The 21185-nt window shown below is 41.5% G+C and overlaps 1 protein-coding gene across 1 annotated transcript in view; it reads right to left on the bottom strand.

The window, feature by feature from the left end:
- Positions 1-21185, bottom strand: part of LOC122799448 (aldehyde dehydrogenase family 3 member B1-like) — a 589363-nt gene that overhangs the window by 353192 nt on the left and 214986 nt on the right. The gene's annotated exons all lie outside the window — the stretch shown is intronic.

Genomic DNA, 21185 nt, shown 5'->3' on the forward strand with positions numbered 1-21185 from the left:
TACTAACACAGCAGTGTAGCGTGGGTGGGGTGGGAGTTGCCCTTGTGTGTTTGCCATCCTTTGAGTGATACCACCTGCTTGAGTTGGTGGTAGCTCGTGTGGATGTGTAAAAAAAAAAAAAAAAAAATCCCATGGATGGCACTTACTGAAAACAATGGTTGTTGCTTTACTGTTATATTCACAATCACAATATATTGCAATTTAATTTGATATACATTTTCATTCATTTATACGGTATAACATTCAATCTTTATTATTCCACCCCTTAACTCCCACCCCTTCCTGCCACAACCATTGTTTCATTTCTTCTAATAATTCTTTGCCTCCTTTTTCATACAAAACTGCCAGTGCCCTGGGCAACAAAATAAATATTTATGTATGTGTGTGTGTGTGTGTGTGTGTGTGTGTGTGTGTGTGTGTGTGTGTATAAAATTTCCTAGTTAGTATAACTATCACCTTCCATCTACTCTAAAAACGGACACTGGCCTACTGGGACTAACATATTCAACAACAGATTAACTATAATAAAACAATACGTTTTACTTCAACGGTTCTTACTGCTGCTTGCTACAAGATACTAGTTCCATGATGTTATGATTTCCAGCTTGCTCCAGCCAAGTCTTCCAGTGACTATCTCCTGACTGGCTCCTCATCTTCCACACTTTTTGACTGACTAGCTGCTCCTGCTCCCTTCTGGACAGTTTATAGCAAACTGCTTTTACTGGTAAATTCTTATTAAACTGTCTTCCACGTGTAAAATAAGTGGATCCAATCTTGTTTATTTGAAATGTTTTGGCAAAAGTATAAGGCAAACTTTAGACCTTTTTCCAGGCTGCTTTTGTTAATGAAGTTTGCATGAGTGAACAAAAGTACTCAACACCAATATAAATAATTTCAATAAAGACAGCAGTTACACTCTAAATGGAAGTTGCTCTTACCCATAACAGTAGATGTTCTAATTCCTCACTACCACAGTAGCCTTGAGGCTATATGGGTTGTCCTGCCCAGGACACAACAACCAGCCATCTTTCAAGAGCTCTGGCTTCCTCCCACACCCTCACTCTAACTGCTGGTTAGGCAGCTCTGTGGAAAAATCGGCAGTCAGAGTGAAGATTCTTTAGGACGGTCTTGACTAAAATTTAAGGAGGAGCACACTCATCCTGAACCACTAAAAAATGTGATAAACAATTTCATATCCCAACAAGTAACTACATATGAAAAACTGGGGGGACTGAGAGTGGGTTGAGGTACTGCAGTAGTGAGGAATTTGAACATCTACTGTTATGGGCAAGTGGAACTTATACAACTGCACTATGTTCATCATTCTCACTGCTGCAGTAACCTTTAAGCTACCAAAGTCTAGACAACCTGGGAGGAGGAAGGATGTGGATCCAGGAGCCCCTGGAGAATGGTCCTAAGAAAGCCTGTCCTGGATCTAGAAAAATAACCCAGTTTGTAATGTCTTGGAAAGGTATGTAGAGATAACCATGTAGCTGCCTCTAGAATACTTCAAGTCCACCATTTTCCAAGATGCCATTGAAGAAGACAAGTTTATGGTAGAATGGGTATTTATACTGTCTGGAGCTGGTTTACCATGGTGGGAATAGCAAAAGTCAATAACAGAGGACAACCATCTGGAAATGGTCTGTTTTGATGTGTGTTGTCCATTCTTTGTCCCAACATAAAAAAACAAATAGCTGATCAGCATTTCTAAAGGACTTAGTTCTGTAAAGATAGTGCCTGAGCTGCCTCTGCATGTCCAAAGTATGTAGAATCCTCTCACCCTGGTTCTGAGGATCTTTGCACAAACCTGGGAGATTCATGACTTGACAAGGTAAATTCTAAACAACCTTGGGCATTAATAATGGATTTGTTCATAACCACACCCTATTTCTGTCGATGGCCAGAACAGGGTTCTCCCACCAACTCCGATATTCTTCTTGTGCAGCTGTCACATCAATGATAAGAACATAAATACTCAAGTCTGCTTGTGTACAGGTTCAAATGGAGACATGGTTACCTTTTTCAGCCTAAAGTTAAGATCCCCAGAAAGAGAAGCCCATTTACAAGGTAGACTCGGATGCAAAACTCCTTTAAGAAACTATTTCACTAAAAACGTAGAAGAAACTGGAGGATCCATGAGCAAGCATGCTGAAATGACCACAAGAGGTACCTTGAAAGAAGGTGTAAGAGAAGCCAAAGGATAGTAATTTTCACACATATCTGAGCATCAGTAAACAGGGCCCTAGTTATCGGCTAGGCACCAACTGGAAAATCTTTTTCCATTTCCCAGTGTAAGACTTCCTAGTACCTACCGCTCATCCTCTAGAAAGAAGTAAAGGACAGGAATTTAAATCGAATCATCCAGGCAATCAGTTAAAGATATTTGAGACTGGGGTGTATCAAACTCCTCCTGTCCTGTGGAAGCAGGTCCATTTTGTCAGAAAACTAGCTTGCAGTAATTGCCCTTGGTCAGTTCCACAAAAAGAGAAAAAAAATGCTTTATGGATCAAAATGAGATAAACACAATCATTTCTGAAGAGTCCTTCTGAATTTTCAGAATTAACCTGGATATCAGTGGACAGGCATAAAAGAACATTCCAACCACAGGGAAAAACAAGGTCATCTATTTTCCAAGCTTGTTTGCAAGGAGTCTGGCAGTAGGACTTCTTCAGTTGTTGGTCATGAAAAAAGGAAGACAGAAATATTTGAGGTTTTCTCCAGAAGTGGATCAATTCCTAGAAGGCCCCTCCCCTCCATTTAATTTCCATTCATGAGGGCCTTTCCTTGTCATGCTTAGCTGGTCTCACACTATGTTTTGCTCTGATGAAATGTAAGATGCCGGGGGGGGGGGGTGTTAAGGAGTTCTGAAGCGTTACCTCCCAAGCCATCACAGCCATCGTGTACAGAGGATATGATCTGCTGCCCCTTGCTTATGTACTACATCACTGCAATGTTGTCTGTAATCACCTGAAGAGGACCAGGCAACCATAACTGATGAAGATATTTTAAAGCATGGATCACAGCCCACATTTATCACACTGATGTCCTTTGGCCTGTCTGAGGAGAGCCAAAGGCTTTGCACCTTTACCCCTATAGAAACTTCCCCATAAAAGAAGTCTGAGGCATCTGGAGTTGCAGACTGGCTAGAAAGCAAAAAAGACAAGTAGTCTCCATCAATGCTGTTTTATTTATTTATTTATTTATTTTAAAGCCCAACACCGGAATATGAAATTCCAGAGGATACAAATGTTGAGTATATGGGTTTTTAGAAACCACAGAATCTTTCTCGTGCAACCTGACATGAAGAATCATGAGAACAATTGAGGCCATGAACCCCAGGACCTTAAGAGAGAGACTGGCTGAAGTCTGGAACTGATTTGAGCAGCTCAGGAAAATTTCTAGATAAAAATCCCCCTTCTCCTGTGTCTAAAAAGCCTTTTACTGCAAGGTGTCAATGATAGCCTAGAAAGAAAATCTTTTGTGATGGGTCAAGTATGACTTCTGAACATTTATCTAGAGCTCAAGTTTGGTCCAAACAGAAGAAATCCATTGTAATGTCTCTCAACATATGGGGAAAAACTCTACAAAGATGAGAAAGTTTTCTAAGTAAGGAAATATGTGAATTTCATTCAGTCTGCAATGAGCTCTGATTGAAGCTAGAAAGTTTGTAAACAACCTTGGAGCTGTAGATAACCCAAACATTAATACAACCAGCTGATAATGTGACACAGAAAATCTGAGAAATTTCAAGAAACATTTACCTATGAGAATGTGATAACATACATCTTTTAAATCTAATGTTACCATAAAACCTTCTTGAAGGATAAGAGGTAACATTCTGAAGGGTGAACATCTTGAATTTTGTAACTGTCACACACAAATTTAGAAATGAAAACCTACAAGTGGTCTCCAAGAAGACACCTCCTTTAGTACCTGAAACATTCTGGAATAAAACACTTTGCCCCTTTGATTTAACATCACAGGTTCTGAGACTCCTAGGATGAGTCTGTACTGAAGAACCTGAGGAAAAATGTGTGGTTTGAAGGGTAGGGAGCAACTCCCCTGAAAGGAGGCATTTGTACCCAGTGCCAACCGTATCCCTCCAGAACCACTTTTAAGACCAAAGTGTCTAAAACTATCTGTTGCCAAAGGAATTGTACAGAACCAGTTTGTGTGACTTTTTTTTTTTTGAGAGAGAAACGACAGGAGAAAGAATGCTGGTATAGTCATTCTGAAATACTAGACTGTCCCATTTTTGGAAAATTCCTTGTTTCTTGTTCTCCTTCTGCCATCTCTTTCAGATCCCCTGTCTAGTTTGAAAAGGCATGGACTGATAGTTTAGTTCATACATTCATAGGTGCTTACTAGGCTAACAACCACAAGGGCCTTTTTAAGCCTAGTTTTTTTAAGATGGAAAAGAGGATTTGGGATATTTGTAAGAGGGGAGGCTGAAACATCTTAGAAATTCCTATATTATTTTCACTCTCTTGTTAAACTGAGTAGAAGATGAGCTGAACAAAGTCTCCTTATCTATAGCTAAATTCAGAATTACAGACTTTACTTTATCAGAAAAACATTTGACTACGTACCCAGGCATATTTCTTCAACACTGTAGTAGTGGCCCTAGAGACAGTATCTGCACAAATATATGCACTCCTTAAGGGATGTTTTCATCCATGAGAAATGTTAGAGACAATGAAATTCAGACGAGCACTACTTTCAGAGAAGAAGTGTACTGTAGTAAAGAAGAAGAAAAGCAGGTACTGGTCACCACAATGAACAACTTCAAAACTTTTATTTTAAAACAATTAAAAACACAGGAATGAGTGCTTTCGGGACCAAGCACTTCTAGAGATACAAAACTCAAATGAAACTGCAGTTTTTATATAGCTCTTCAGTTAGCACTCAGTATCACACCCTCCTTTTCTTTAGTGCAGGTCTTACAGGTATAACCCCATTTAAACCAGGGGTTTTGTATGCTGCTAGCTCAATGATCTATTTAGTTTCATTCAACTCTGTCTCCTTAATCAAATCACCTCCCCTTTTGTTTTTATTTACACGTTGTAGAACCATAAACTTAAATTTATGATTTTCATACTTAGAAATGTGCTAGAAAAGTGCATTATGTTCATGTTTTAATCTTACAGAGGACACATGGTTCAAAATTCTGTTTTTCAGCATGCAATTAATTTTCCCTACAAAGAATGAGCTGCAGTCCTGACAGCCAGATAAACAACATTCTTTGTTCTATAATCTTATACAAATCAAAACAATATTATTTTCCTGATACAGGGTGTACATAGGATTCTGCACAATGTACTCGCATGCTTTGCAATTTCTGCACTTTCATGTACCTATACGTTGTGTAAAACTGTTCCTACTTTTTTTTGTCTTCCCTTCAAGACATAATAAATCCTTCAGATTTTTTATTTCTTCTAAAGCCAAAAACTTCTCCCACTACCAAGGCTATTTTTTCATCTGTCAGCAAAACATTCCAGTTCTGTTTTATTATATCACTTATTCCACCTATGTTATTACTATATGTTAACATTAGACTCGCATTATCCATCTGTGAGGCTCAAGACTGAACATGTGTTCCATCCTGTTGTCTATGGGAGAACCAAGGCCTAGACCTATTACTTCTGTATTGTTTACTCTTAGTAATAGCATCTTTAACTCTATTTTCATTGTATTCCCTTCGACAGTGGTTACTCTCTAACTTGTCTATTTCTTGTTCAAAATGTGTATCCTGTGTACATATACGTGAAATTCTATCAACCTGCCCTCTTATTATACCACTGAACGTATATCTTGGATGCATGCTGTCATAGGATAGCATGCTGTACATATCACCCTGTCCCATTATTATTCCATTAAACGTAAACCTTGGATGCATGCTGTCATAAGATAGCATGCTATTCTTCCAACAGTTTTTTTCTGAATAAAGGTCCAGTCCAAAACTCCATTCTCATCCCTGAGCAATTTTACATCCAAAATGTCCAAAGCTCTACTGGAATACTGCATGGTGACTCTAAGGAAAGTGGTCGTGGATTCCAAATATTCAACAAATTTTTGTAAATCCACGACCCCCCCCCCCCCATAACAAAAAAAACATCATCCACAAAACACATACAAAAAAATTAACTTGTCCTTCCATGGATGTTGTCCCCCATATATAACTTTGTTCCCTCAGTGAGCCAACACTAAATTTGCGTAAGTGTTAGCACAGGGGGTGCCCATTGCCACCCCCTGCTTCTGGCGATAATATGCATCTTGACACATAAATATGTTATTTTCTATTTTAATCAGCTCACTTATCAGCCTAATGCTATCAAGCTCAAAGTTAGCTACTTGTGATAGTATGTGTTATATGGCTGATATGCCATAGGTATTGCTAATGACAGTAAATAAATTGTTTACATCTAGTGTAACCATAATATAGTTCTGTCCTTCATTCCGTATAATACACTCATGCAACAATTTTAAGAAGTGTACTGCATCCCTTAGTATACTGGGAAATTTATCTAAAACTTTTTTCAATGTACATTCTATCCAAATGGATACATTCTCTGTGACCCAGCCCCTGCCTGAGACAATAGGTCTCAGTGGGGGGGGGGGTCAACCAGATATTATGCATCTTGGGTAGTGCCTTGAATATAGGCACCATTGGATGCTCTATCCATAAAAATGTGTGCAAGTCCTCTGACATTAGCCCCATTAGTTTTAATTCTGTAAACCTTTGCTTTACCTTGTCAGCTATATGACTCACCGTTATAGGGGATATACATATAAAAGTGTGTTCATCCTGTAGCAGTTGTAAGACTTTTCTCTGATAGAAATTCTTATTCATTACTACTACAGCTCCCCACTTATCCGCTGGTTTTATCACAGTATCTGCATTACTGTTCAATGAATTCAATGCTTGTCTCTGTGAAATGGACAGATTAAAAAAAATACTTACCATGAGGGCCTGTAGCTCTGAAACTCTTCTTGCTTAAGTAATTGCTAGTAGCAGAGCTGTTTTCCATGATAAGAACTTTATATCAGCGGTAGCAGCTGATTCAAACAGAGGCAGGGTGAGATTTTCCAACACATAATTGAGGTCCCATGCAGGTAATGGTGATCTTCTAGGGGGCCTTACATTTTTGGCTCCTCTAAGATACTGCTTTAGTAAAGGATGAGAAAGATTGGTGGCTCTGTGTTGTAATGAGCTGAAATGGCAGAGGCATGGATTTTGATTGATGAGAAAGATAGGCCTTTGTCAAGCATCTCAGTTAAGTATTGTAATATCTGAGGAATATTTGGTTCTGCTGTATCAGTTCCTTGTGCTTGATTGCAAGCACAGAATCTCTTTCACTTGTCAGCATAAGATTTTCTAGTACTAGGCCTCCTGGCTTCCAAAATGACATCCATCACAGCTTTAATGAGAGGTGTTGTTTGTATGATTACATGATTAGCCATGCTGCCAGGTTTAGAGTCTGTAGTTGATTGTGCAGGATCTGACTGTTTTGCTGGGACAGTAGTTGTGGTCTTTGAGGCAAGGTCCATGCTGGGTATTGTGACAAGTTCCTTAGGATTGGGTACCAGTATTGGCGGGGCCAGTCTGGGGAAATTAATATCATCTTTGGCTTCTCTTGTCTGACTTTTAGGAGGACCTTGGGTAGAAGAGGCAGAGGAGGAAAAGCGTAAACTGATAGGTTTTTTCAACTGAAGGATAGGGCGTCCACTTTCCATGCTTGTCTGTGGTAAGTCCTTGTGCAGAATCTTTTTAATTGATAATTTTGAGGAGAGGCAAATAGATCTATGTCTGGGCTCCCCCATTTCTCTGTTATCATGGTGAAGACTTCTGGATTTAGTTTCCACTCATGAGGATCCATAAGGTTTCTGCTTAAATCGTCTGCCAGAGTGTTTTGTTTTCCTGGCAGGAATTGAGATTGAAGATGTATTTGGTAGGTCAAAAGCTGTGTCCCACAGTGCCATGGTTAATCTGCAAAGGGGGTATGAGTGTGTGCCCCCTTGCTTGTTTATACACCACATGACTGTGGTATTGTCCGTCTTTATCAGTAGTTGTCCTGGATGAAGTAAGTCCTTGAAGGCTGTTGGGGCATTTCGAACAGCTAGCATCTCTTTCTGGTTGATATGTAGATGCATTTGTTTTGGTGCCCACATGCCCTGAATGCATCTTCCTGCCATGTGGGCCCCCCAGGCATAATCTGATGCGTCTGTTGTTAAAGTTTGGCTGGCAGGGGGTAGAGTGAAGGGCCGTCCCATGTTTGGTGACAGGCCTTTGCCCACCATAGAAACTCCTGTTGCAGGCAGGGAATGAGAGGAATCATTGTTTCCAGGCTGTGTGAATGTTGACTACATAAATTGTTTAGGTACCACTGAAGTTTCCTCATATGCAGTCTTGCATATGGAATTAGTAGGATGCAGGATGCCATGAAGCACAGAGCCTGCAGAATTTGTCGTGCAGAAGACTGGGTTTTTGTTGCCATCAGTTTGAAGTAAGTGGTCAGTTTCCTTTATTTGTCTGGCATAAGGTAAGCCATCTGGGCAGTTGTATTCAAGCTTGCACCCAGGAATGTTATCTTTTGAGAGGGTACCAGTTGTGATTTATTTTCATTTATTGTGTACCCTAGGCATGTTAGAAGCCTTTTCACAAACGCCAGGTGTCGAAGAAGAGTGTCCTTGTTCTCTGCTTGAATCAGACTGTCGTCCAAGTAAGGATACATTTGTATACTTCTTTGTCTGCAAAATGCAATTACTGGTGCCAGGCACTTTGTAAAGACCCTGGGCACAGTAGTTAAGCCAAAGGGCAGTGCAGAGAATTGGTAATGCAGTAAGCCAGCCTTGAATCTGAGGTATCTTCTGCACGATTGTCTTATTGGGACATGCAGGTATGCCTCTTTTAGGTCTAATGTCACCAGCCAAGCATTCTTGCCCAGCATGGGCTGAAGCTGCTGCAAAGTCAGCATTTTGAATTTTGGAATTTCCAGGTATGTCTTCAAAATTGATAACTCCAGTATTAGCCGCCAGGCCTTGTCCTTTCTGGGTACCAAGAACAGTCAAGTAAAAACCCTGTCCTTTTTCCTGTTCTGGTACTGGTTGAATGGCCCCCATATCCATGAGGGACGTAACCTGTTTCTGTGCTTCTGCCCACTGATTTTTGGGGCAGATCTGGCCAACTGTTTGCCATTGGCAGAGTGTGGAAATGGAATATGTATCCCTGTGAAACTATGTTTAGTACCCACTTGTCCTGGGGTTATTAACTGCCAATTTTGAGCAAAAAGTGCTAATTTTCCCCCTAAGGGTGCTGTCAAAAGTAAGTGCTTGGTATAGGCAGAGGGAAGTCATTGGGACTGTTTTCTGTAGGTTTGCGCTTTATCTCCCCCGGTTTGGAGGTAGATGCGCCCCATTGCTTTGACCTGTATGAATCTGGCACCTGGTATCTGGAACCCTTTGGGCGTCTGGATTTGCCTCTTTGAGCTCTGACTGACACCGGAAAGGACCAATTTTTTGTAGGCCAGTGTCTACTGAATCTTGGTGGCTGCACTTGCAAGTCCTTAACAGTTTGCATAGACTTAGTTTTGTCTTCCATTTTCTTTAAAACCTCTTCTGCCTTAATACCAAAGAGAGAATCATACTGTAAAGGTGCATCTAGCTTTAACATGATCAGGCAAATTTTGTTCCTTTAACCAGGCATGCCTCCTAATCACAGATCCAGTAACTGCGGCCCTGCAGGAGGCCTCTAAGGAATCAAAACCACATTGCAAAGTATGCTTCCCGACTTGTTCAGCTGCATGCAATAATTCCTGCAATTCTTTATTTTCTGCACATTCTGAAATCAACATAATTTCTGTTTCAGCAGTCGCATAACATGTTGTTGGTACTTAAGCATAAGAAATTGACAGTTTAAGGCCCTGACTGCCAAGGTTGCAGATGTATAAACCTTTTTTCCCCATCTGTCTAGTGCCCTTGAATCTCTGTCAGAGGGGCTAGGGAATTTTTGCTGTTGAGGCCTTAACTCCCTTTGGACCCTGTGAAATAGTTTCAGAATCAGCAGCAGGGTTTCTAAATAAAAATGTATGAGAGTCAGGGACCCTGTAATATCTGTCAGGCTTACTGGGAGCCGGAGGTAAGGAGTCAGGGGTCAAGCTTGACTCCGAGAACACATCATCCACAATGTCTAAAACAGGGAGAATGGCTAAAGGCTTGTGCTGAGGGAGAAGGAAATCCCTGAGCCTCTTTTTTGATTCTGAGAAGTCTTGACTCTCCCAGTGAAAATGCTCCCTCAAAGTATGCAAGGTTTCTCCAAATGAATAATCCTCTGGAGGAGAAGCAGATGGAATAGACTCCTCAGCATCAGAATCCTCACAGGGAGGTATAGATAATTCCTGATCAGAAGAGGAATCAGAAGAAATATAAACCTGATCTGAAGATTCATAATCAGTGTCTTGCCTAGGCCTCTTATCTGGAGGGGGATGGGTACCACTCTTATCTGGAGGGGGATGGGTACCCCTGATCAAGGTAATAAGGTCTTCAGCCATTTTGATAATCTGTTTTTTAGGCATATAGGCCTGTGCACGTGGCTCATGCGTCAGTTTTTTAGTTTTAGAAGTTGCCTTCGACTTTGGTTTTGCAGCTGTCGTCGGTTTGATATATAAATGTTGAGGTCTGAATACACCCTCAGAAGCCGGTGCCTGCTCAGCGGCTCTGGATCCATCCGAGGGAGATACATCCATCTGTCCAATACCTTGAGTATCTTGTGGCATGCCGGACTCCACATGGGTGTCGGTAGAAGCCTGCAACTCGAAGGTAGCGGGTTATCAGGTGCTGAGAAAGCACCTCAATGAGTATCGGCGAACCGGCGACTGGCTTAGGAAAAGCTTCGTCGTCGGTTTTGGATCTCGACTGCTTTTCTCTGTCCTTTTCTTTGCATTTTCTATGTACTCCGGTAGTAGGATTGCTATCTGACGACATTTCTGGGTAGTTAAATCTGTTTCCAAAATACTTTGAGGCAAAAATATACAGACACTTAATAGTGCGTTGGTTAAATCTAGCACAAAACTGACAGTCAGGCACATTGTGATCAGGGCCTAGGCAAGGAATACAGTATAAATGGAAATCCTTATGAGGTATTTGTTTCCCACAAGTAATACAATTAACTTTTGCTGACATCAGTAAAAAGCAAGAAAAAGGTTTCCCCAACGGGGTACTTAGCTTTAGTGAAGACTTCGGTTCTGAAACTCAAACTCGAATATTTCAGTAGTCGGCTGACCGGCACTTGCAAAATGCTTCTGCTTCGTGCACCGCGTGAAAAGAAAATGGCGTTGGCTGCATGTTTTATACCCCTGATGACCTGACGTCATGGAAGAGAAGACAGCAACCGACGCAGGACCCAAGACTTTGGAATTCAGGCCGACTGAGGTCAACCTGCCAGCAGATTACCCAAATGTAATGACTGCAACAGTGAAACACGAAGAACATCTGCATGCTGAAAAACAGAATTATGAACCATTTGTCCTCTGTAAGATTAAAACATGAACATAATGCACTTTTCCAGCACATTTCTAAGTATGAAAATCATAAGCAAGTTTATGGTTATACAATGTGTAAATAAAAACAAAAGGGGAGGTGATTTGATTAATGAGACAGAGTTGAATGAAACTAAATGGATCACTGAGCTAGCAGCATACAAAACCCCAGGTTTAAAGACCTGCACTAAAGAAAAAGGAGGGTGCGGTACTGAATGTTAACTGAAGAGCTATATAAAAACTGCAGTTTCATTTGAGTTTTGTACCTGCAGAAGGGCTTGGTCCCGAAAGCACTCATTCCTGTGTTTTTAATTGTGTTTTAAATATAATTTTGAAGTTGTTTAGCGTGGTGACCAGTACCTGCTTTTTTCATCTTTCCTTCGGAATCTTTGTGGGCAGACAGCCTTTGATAGAGTATCTACAGTTCTTTTTGGTTTGGCTATGCAAGTGTACTGTAGTACATGATTCTCTCAAACATTTTGCACAAAAAAGGACAAACTTTCACGATTCCAACAGTTAAGAATTCTATATGCATGTTGAAGAAGATATACTCTTACCAAGTCTATCCTATACCAAATCCAAAGATGCAAGTAAGTCAAGGAAAAACCAAAACTATAGACTTGCAAGGAGTGTCCAAATGAAGGTCGGAAACCAAAAGAACCTGAATTCTTAAAAAGCCTCTTTATAGAAAGTCAAAAAACACTAGACTAGTCTAGTGTTTTGTGAATTTCTATAAAGAGGCTTTTTAAGAATTCAGGTTCTTTTGGTTTCAAACCTTCATTTGGACACTCCTTGCAAGTCTATCCTATACTTTTCCTTCTTTGTTCAAAGGGGAAGCAATGGAGGACACTGTTCCTAGATAGCAAAACTGTGGATATGACCACAGGGTCACATCCGAGTTGGGAAAGCAAATGTTTATTAGTTTGCAAAACTTTGTAAAGCGTATTTGCCTTTTTTGGGAACTGAAAGCTAAGAAGCATGATTGTTACAGGCAGCATTAAACACATCATCCAAGGCTGGTACTATAGGAGATATGCGAGTAGAATAAGGCACATCTAATTGTAACATATAATATCTCCTCAATTCGGAGGAAACCTCCATTTATTCTCATAAAGAAAATACTTAATTCATCCTGCCTATTTTTCTGAGAAAAGGAAAATTCCTCCAGAGGCAGTTGTGAGGACCAAATTTCCTCTAAACCAGAGATTTGAGCTTGGCAATCTGCAGAAGCAGCCATGTCCCTTGTCTATATCACAGCACTCTAAAATGCTATCCCAACCTCAGAAATTTTTCTACTGACATCTTTTTCATGTAAAGATTTCTGACTACCAGGATTAACAACCTGTAACAACTTCCTAGTAAAGATAAGATCTTCTTTTCTAAAAGGTACCATGTTTTCAGATGAACAATTTTTAACACCCCTCCTTTTTCGTTCAGAACAGCTGAAGAGTGACTCAGAGAAAGTACTCCTAACCCCCATCGAGAGGTCTTCTAGCAGCATTCCCCAGAGTGTCTCCCTGACCCAGAGGAGATGGTACTCCCATGCCTAAATCAGACACTAGCACAGCCAGAGGAAGCCAGATGGTTAAGTGAATGGTCTGAGGGACAGCTAATAGCCACCGTAGAGTCAACCCCACAATCAGCTTTGACAGTACCTAAAGAGTTGACACAGGCTCTTTGGCAAGTTGTTTTTTCTTTCTAGGTACAGCAGGAGACAGATCAGTTGGGGCAGGGTAAGTATCCATGCCGTAACTAAGGAAAATGCTTTGAACAGGATAAACTTCACTGAAATGATTCGATCATAGCACAAGTTGACAAACACTGTTCACAAGTAGCACACAAAATAAACTCACATACACATTCCCCAGGCACAATAAACTCCTGCCAGAAAACCCCTTTTGCAAAATTTAAGTCTAAGAGAAAAAAATGGTAGGTAAGTTGTGGCACAATGGCCACAAGAGCTCATATACCCCATAATAATTCCTGCCCAAATAAAACACTTCAAGTAGATAAAGTTTGTATAAGCAGTACACTTTCTCATAAAATCATCCCTGAAACAACTTCCATCCCTGATAAAAAAAAAAAAAAAAAAAAATTAAAAAAAAACTTCTGACATTAGACAGATATTGGGTTTCTCAAAGGGGAAATACCACTAAAAGGCCTGTTTAAAAACAACATTTTCCCTTAAAATAGCAATATTTTGTGAGAAGGGGTCCTCACTGGGGACTTGTATGCTAGAATCAAAGCTTTGAATAGCTGCTGCTCCTATGATGTCTCGGAGATGCTTCTTCACAAGGCAGCAAAAAAAGTACTGACAAAGTCTTCACTCCGACTGCTGATTTCCCCTCCACAGGGCTACCCTATCAGCCAATCAGTAGTCAGAACAGATGAGTGGGGTGGTGCCAGAGCTTAGAGCTTTTAGAATCAACCCAAATAGCCAAAGGCTACTGCAACAGTATCCCAGGCATATCTCTTCAAAACTACCAAAGAAAACAGCTACTCCCAGGCTCCAGTGTAACCCCAAACCAAAAAACTGAAAAAACACCAACAAAGTACAGAGGCAGAGTCCAAAAGTATAGTTTTTAGGGTAAACTTTTAATAGTCGCTATTCATCACAAAGACTTCCTCAGAAACAGAGTATTCCCTCAAACTGTCTAAACAACTAAGAATGAACCCTCAAATATATGTTTGGTATTTAAGAATGTTGTATCTGAATATGGTTCACAGGTTCATAGGTTCATACTAGGCTATCTGCCCTAGGGCATTTATAAGCCTAGCCAGAGTGTGTTTGGCTTTTGCCACCCATTTTAAATTAATTTTGCTACGCCCTTTTTCAAGGGTAGTATACTGTGCCTCTGTCTAACAGTGACACAGAAGTGATACCCGGGGTAAACCTACAATCTCTCATCCACTCATCAAGATTGCTCTTGAAGAGAGTCAATGAGGGACTCTGCCTAACCTGGACTGGGATTTTATTCCAGAGTAAAGGGAGCCTCTGGGTTATGAATCTGTCCCTCCAGCATGTCCTATTTATTTCAGTGCTGAGGTTCAAGTCTCTCGAGCGTGTAGCTCAATGGGATTTGGATTTTCTGAGGTGCAGCATGTCCATTAATTCCAGGTTGGACATGGCTTTATACGTCAGGCACAGTTCGCCTCTGAGCAGGCGGTATGTCACTGAGTAGAGCTGGAGTTTCTTTAACCGGGCAGCATATGGCATCTGTTTGAGCCCTTTGATCCTCTTGGTGAGGTATTTTTGGGGTATTTCCAGTTGCTGCAGGTGTCTGGTAAGGTACATCCCAAAAGGGGCATTGTACTCAATTATGGGCCTGATGAGGGATGAGTAAAGAGGCACGATGACCACCCCTGATCTAGATGTGAATCCCTTCATGATTAGGTGGGCTATATAAAATGTTTTCTAACCACTGTGGCCACGTGGTTGCCAAATGAGAGACTGCTATCAACTTGGGTCCCCAGGTCCCTAATTACTTCTTCTGTACTTAATGGATTACCACCTATGTGGTAATTTGTGGGCACTTTGTTTTGCCAAAGGGATGACTATACACTTTTTGGCGTTTAGCTTGAGGCCATGGCTCTGGCACCAGTTGTCTGTTTTTATGAGGCCCTTTTGGAGGATGCTTGTGTCAGCTGGAGAGTTGATTATGGCGCCCAGTTTGCAGTCATCTGCAAACCTGGTCAGCCACAGTCCTTCCGTGTTGGCCTGTACCTCCGAGAAATATATATCGAACAAGAGAGGTCCCAGGACAGAGCCTTGTGGGACGCCACTTGTAACTGGTTTGGAGTCTGACATGGCTCCAGCAATTCTAACCATGTGGGTTCTGTCCTTTAGCCAGTTTGCAACCCATCTAGTGACATAGGGGTTTATATTTAAGATTGTGAGCTAATCTATAACGCCCGAGTGGGGTATTGTATCAAAGGCATTTGCAAGGTCCAGGTAGGCTGTGTGGACCACCTTACCCTCGTCAATGGCCTTGGTGACCGTTTCAAAGAAATCAACCAGGTTTAAGAGGCAGGATCTGCCCTTAAAGCCGAACTGGGTAGGATCCAGTGTCTGTAGGTCCCCAATATCTTTATTTATGAGGTCCATGGTGATCCTTTCCATAGCTTTGCAGACCAAGCTAGTCAGGCTTATGGGATAGTTTCCAGAATCCGTTGAGGCACCACCTTTGTGGAGAGGGAGCACTGTTGCTGTACGCCACTCTTTGGGTACATATCCTGTAGTAAGGCTGAGATTGAACAGTAGTTTTATGTTTGGGTTTAGCTCTTCTTGGTGTTCATGTAGGATGCAGCCTGGGACACCATCTGGTCCCATTGATGCTGTGTTTTTTGCCTTGGGGAGGGCGGCTCTTACCTGAGCATCTGAGATATCAGGGGGGCAGCACTCTGCTGGGATAGATATTTGACCTTTATGTGGGGAGGGGGGGGGAGTTTGCACTGAACCTGTCGGCTAGGATGTTGGCAATATCTGTGGGTTCAATGTATTTTTTGTCATTTTGGACTAATTCTGAGCATATCTGGAAATTCCCACCCAGATTCCTAACAAAACTAAAGAAAGCCTTGCGATTATCCTTAGTGTCCTGTGCAATTTTTCTCTCGAAGCTGGCCTTACATGATTTTATGAGTGCCCGTAGTTTTTTGCTAATACTGATCAGAGATGCCTTCCCTTTTTGGGATTTTGCTCTATCATGTAGTAGCTTCCTCCTTCTGTTGTATAGTTTGTTTATGGCTGGGGTCCACCAGACAGGACGTCTGCCTTTGGAGGACTGGGTCTTGGTTTTATTTGGGATTGCATGATCCATGCATTCCTGAAGGTGTTCATAGAATGCGTTTATAAAGGATTCTGTGATCTGGGCCGTATTTTCCACAGGCTCGGCTTTGAAGGATTCCACCTCGGTTTTGAGAAGTGTGAAATTTTCTTTAGAGAAGTTTTTCACTGTGGTTTTCTGGGCAGGGGGTGGGGTCGGGATGTGAATATCCAGTGAGATTAGTTTATGGTCTGATCTTACCAGTGAGAGATACACTTCTAGTCTGGAGCATAGAGTCCCCATGTTGATGATGATCAGGTCCAGTATGTTTTCCCCTCTTGTGGGAGTGGTAACAAGTTGTTCCACAGCATTTGAGTTTATAAATTCTAGGAACCTTTGGGCTAGGGTGTTGGAGCTAGAGTAATGCTCCCAGTCTATGTTTGGGTAGTTGAAGTCGCCCAATATAATGGTGTTTGGAGAGACCTTCATATTTTCCAGTGTTCTCAGGAAGGCCGAGTGGGTTTCCTGGGTTTGGGAGGGTGGTCTGTAGCAGGCTATAAACTGAAAGGTAGTTTTACCCACTGTTAGTTGCACATGGATAGTCTCTGATGCTTCGTGCTGTGCCACCAACCTGGAGGTGTGGGTATCTTTGACGAATATTGATACTCCCCCTCCTTTTGTGGTTCGGTCCAAGTTTTGGGGCTGAAAAGCATGGTATGAGGTATAACCTGGTAGTGCTGGGGTGCTCTCGGGAGCCTTGAACCAGGTTTCTGTTACTGCACAGATATCGATGTTCTCCATGCTAAGGAGAGTTTCGAAAAGTGCATCTTGAGGCTTAGACTTCTGGCATTGAGTAGCATTACTCTTAGTTTCTTATCCCTTGTGATACCTATGGAGGTGGGTTTGTCTTTTGAGCCTTGCCTAAAAAAGGCACTATGGGGGAGGCAACAGCCTTTGCCAATATCCGAAAGCCCAGGGGCGACAGGTGCAAGCAATCCCTAGCGAAGCATCGTGGCTTGTCGAGCATGTCATCCCAGGCTGACAGGCATTGGATCCCCTTTGAATGACACGAATACTTAAGCCAATTGTTGAAATTGATCTTCTTGTCTTCATATTGTGGCATCATTCTTGGTGAGGGTAAGATGCTACTCAAGGTCAGGGTCATACCGGCCTGGGCTACATGCTCAGAAGCTCCTCTATGTCTCTTTTCATGTAGTGCAGAGAGGTACGTCTCAGGTCATTCACACAAGCATGGACAATGACAGAGTCATATTTGTACTTGCCTTGGAGTGACCTGAGTGCTTGTGTTATGTGGCGGATCCTAGCGCCCGACAGGCAGCTCACCGTGACCTTCTCCTTGTTCAGCCTGGTGAGCGGGGCGTCTGTGTGCCTGATGATAGAGTCACCTATTACAAGTGTATCAGGTGTGTTGTTTAGCCTTAAGGGCTGTGACTCTTCGGCACACTGGCTTTGTGAGCTATGTGTTGCACGTGTTTTGTTTTGGGGTAGCGGTTGCTTGGGTGTCTGCTTTGGAGGTCTCTGCTGCTTAGGCAGATTTTTATTTAGAGCCTCCGAGTATGTTTTTGTGTGTTTGTGTTTGGTTTGCTGTCGTGGTAGGTCTATGTGAGACTGGAATTGTAGTGAGTGTGGTTTCCTTCTCCTCCTGACTGGTTACACCAGTACTAAGTTGAGAGAGCTTAGCCTCCAGTTTGGCTATATGGTTGCATCTCTCATATGTGTTGGAATTTGTTGGGAGGAGGAGAGGGTTGTCTGTGTACATGAGGCAGTTGTAACATTGCCTCAAGATTCCCAGATTCACCAGCTGCACCGGAGAGGAGATTGACAACTGACCTTTGGACATGCTAGAATAGTATTGGGAATTCCTTTATAATTGAAAAAAAGGGCCAATGGGGAACAAGGTACTCAAGGGGAGTTTGTGAGGCTGTAGTGCTTTTAATTTTTTAGTGCTGACTTATATAATTGCTTTAGTGAGCAAGTGCCAGGTAACTTAAATGCAATTTGTTACAGGTAACTTAAATGCAAAAACGACAAACAGTAACTTTCTTTCAAGTGAAACAAGGAAATAAGTACAGTAAGCAATGCAGATATCACTAGGAATCCACAGAAGTGCTGAAAAGCCGCGTTTTAGGTGGAATTAGTGTTTCAGGGAAATAACAAGCAAACAAACAAGCATACAAACAAAGCTGGATTCAGCAGGCCTGGATCTAGTCTATGCTACAGCAAACAAGGTGTACCGATTTCAGTAAGAAACAGTTCAAATATGCAGGCACTATAAGCCTTTAACTAGAAATTCCCAGCTCAGAAGGGCAGAGTCCAGCCTCTCTCCCACAAGAGTGCAGACCACAAACCTTCTTCATGTAAAATAACTGGCCTGAAGCCCAAGTGCTTAAACCAAAACTAATACACTTTTAGAATAACAGACACTGAGCCCTCAATCAGCAGTTCCCAACTTAGAAGGATGTAAGCTACCTGTCCTGCCACCACAGTGCAGGCCACAAATCTTCCTAATGTAAAACAACTGGTCTGAAGCCCAAGTGCTTAATCCAAAAGACTTAGAATGATAGCTACACTTTAATCAAGTTACTACCAGGCAGTAATAAATACAATTGAATACTTTAAAGAATGCCTGGATTAGTGCTCAAGTTATACAAACAAAGCTAGATTCAGCAGGCCTGGATCTAGTCTATGCTACAGCAAACAAGGTGTACCAATTTCAGTAAGAAGTAGTTCAAATATGCAGGCACTATAAGCCTTTAACCAGAAATTCCCAGCTCAGAAGGGCAGAGTCCAGCCTCTCCTCCCACAAGAGTGCAGACCACGAACCCTCTTAATGTAAAATAACTGGCCTGAAGCTCAAGTGCTTAAACCAGAATTAATGCACTTTTAGAATAACAGACACTGAGCCCTCAATCAGCAGTTCCCAACTTAGAAGGATGTAAGCTACCTGTTCTGCCACTACATTGCAGATCACAAACCTTCTTAATGTAAAACAACTGGTTTGAAGCCCAAGTGCTTAAACTAAAAGGCTTAGAATGAGTTTCACCAAGCAGTAATAAATACAATTGAGTACTATTAAGATGATGCAAAAGCAAAATAAAGTCAGAAGAAACACAAATACAGTAAAAGCAGATAAAATTTATTTATTTTTTTTTTTTTTTTTTTTTTTTGAGTGAGCAAATGAGATGGGCCCAGGAGTTACAGGACAGAAACAAGTGCAAATGCAGGCCTTCAAATCAGAAATTTGAGAGACATGGAAGACCACCCAAACGGCTAATAACTACAAATGCTGGGCCCAAACCACTCCTTATGTGGTAGACAGGTTACCTAATGCTTACCACTCCCACTGATAAGCTAGAAGGCTTCCCTCCAACACAGAAAGGCTTGGGGGGCTCAGAAGCTTACAAACAGTCCTGGATACAGCAAATCTGTATCTGGAACACTAATTACAGGAAAGGTAGGAAACAGGCTTACAATTTAAGTAGCAAAAACAGTAGTAAAAACAATTCACATGCAGTGCAAGCTGGCACACGAGTATGTAGCAATATTAGTCCACACACAGTTTGAAAAAATTTAATTAAATTAAAAAGGACTAAAAGCAAGTGCAGAAATTGTTTATTAGGTAGAATGCGGTAAAAAGATGGGACTGGGAGAGTGTCCTAGATCAAATCTACAGTGGGGCGGGCACTGCAAAAGCCACCAAATTTAAACTACAACCAAGAACAAGGAGGGGTGGGGGTGGGGAAGACAGTTTCAACAGAGATGTGAGGAATCACACTTCAAATTATAAAACCAGAAAAATATATACTGATCTCTGTATATTTGCAGAACAGTAAGACAACAGATATCTAAGCAACAATTTAGCTCTATAATACAGAAAATATACTCAGCTCTATATATTTGCAGATAGTCTTGTAAGGCGCTCTCTCAGTGCACAGGTTCCAATTTAAATGCAGACTGTTTTTAACAGGTCAAATTAAGGGAACCTGGAGTTAAGCAACACACAAGCTATAAAAAACTGTTATATCAGCTGAAGACAAGGCAGAAAATGAGGGGGGGGGGACAGTTTCAACAGAGATGTGAGGAATCACAGTTCAAATTATAAAACCAGAAAAATATATACTGATCTCTGTATATTTACAGAACAGTAAGACAACAGATATCTAAGCAACAATTTAGCTCTATAACACAGAAAATATACTCAGCTCTATATATTTGCAGATAGTCTTGTAAGGCTCTCTCTCAGTGCACCTTTTGTAAGGCTCTCTCAGGAGAAACTTCTCTTGTGGATAATGGTGGTTATGTACTGGACACATTTAGTAAGAGAACAGTTACTATTGCCTAAAAATCTGTTTCTAGCTGTGGAAGAGATCAAAATGGTTGCTGGATTAGATCTAAGATGAGAACAATGAAAGTTATGTACTTACCATGACGACAGAACTGTGTTCTGTGCTTCTGTCCTTCAACAGATGGGTTATCAGATCTGACTCAGATCAGAATTCAGCCACTCTCAAGCTTCATATCCAGTGCTCAGGGTTCTCCCATTACCCATAATCCCCTGCAAGGCAAGAGATACCTTAGATCGAGTTTGCCCTCATACTAGAGTAAAGGAGATTGTGCCAAAGTTTATACGACCAAAAGTCACATAATATAAAGAAGCCAGTTGCCAAGCCTAGGGCTTGATGAGTACATGATCAAGCCAAGGTGACTTAGTACAGTCATTCCAGGAGTCAAGGGAAAAACATAACAAGGAAGGGGGGGGGGTGGAGATGAGGAAGGAAGGAAGCAGATAACACAGATCTATCATTATGGTAAGTCTGTAACCTTTGTATCTGATGTTGTCTTCCGTCCCTCCCCCAATGAATGT

This window comes from Protopterus annectens, chromosome 4.part0 (assembly GCF_019279795.1).
Source record: "Protopterus annectens isolate FY-2018-M chromosome 4.part0, PAN1.0, whole genome shotgun sequence".
In the NCBI taxonomy this organism is placed as follows: domain Eukaryota; kingdom Metazoa; phylum Chordata; order Ceratodontiformes; family Protopteridae; genus Protopterus; species Protopterus annectens.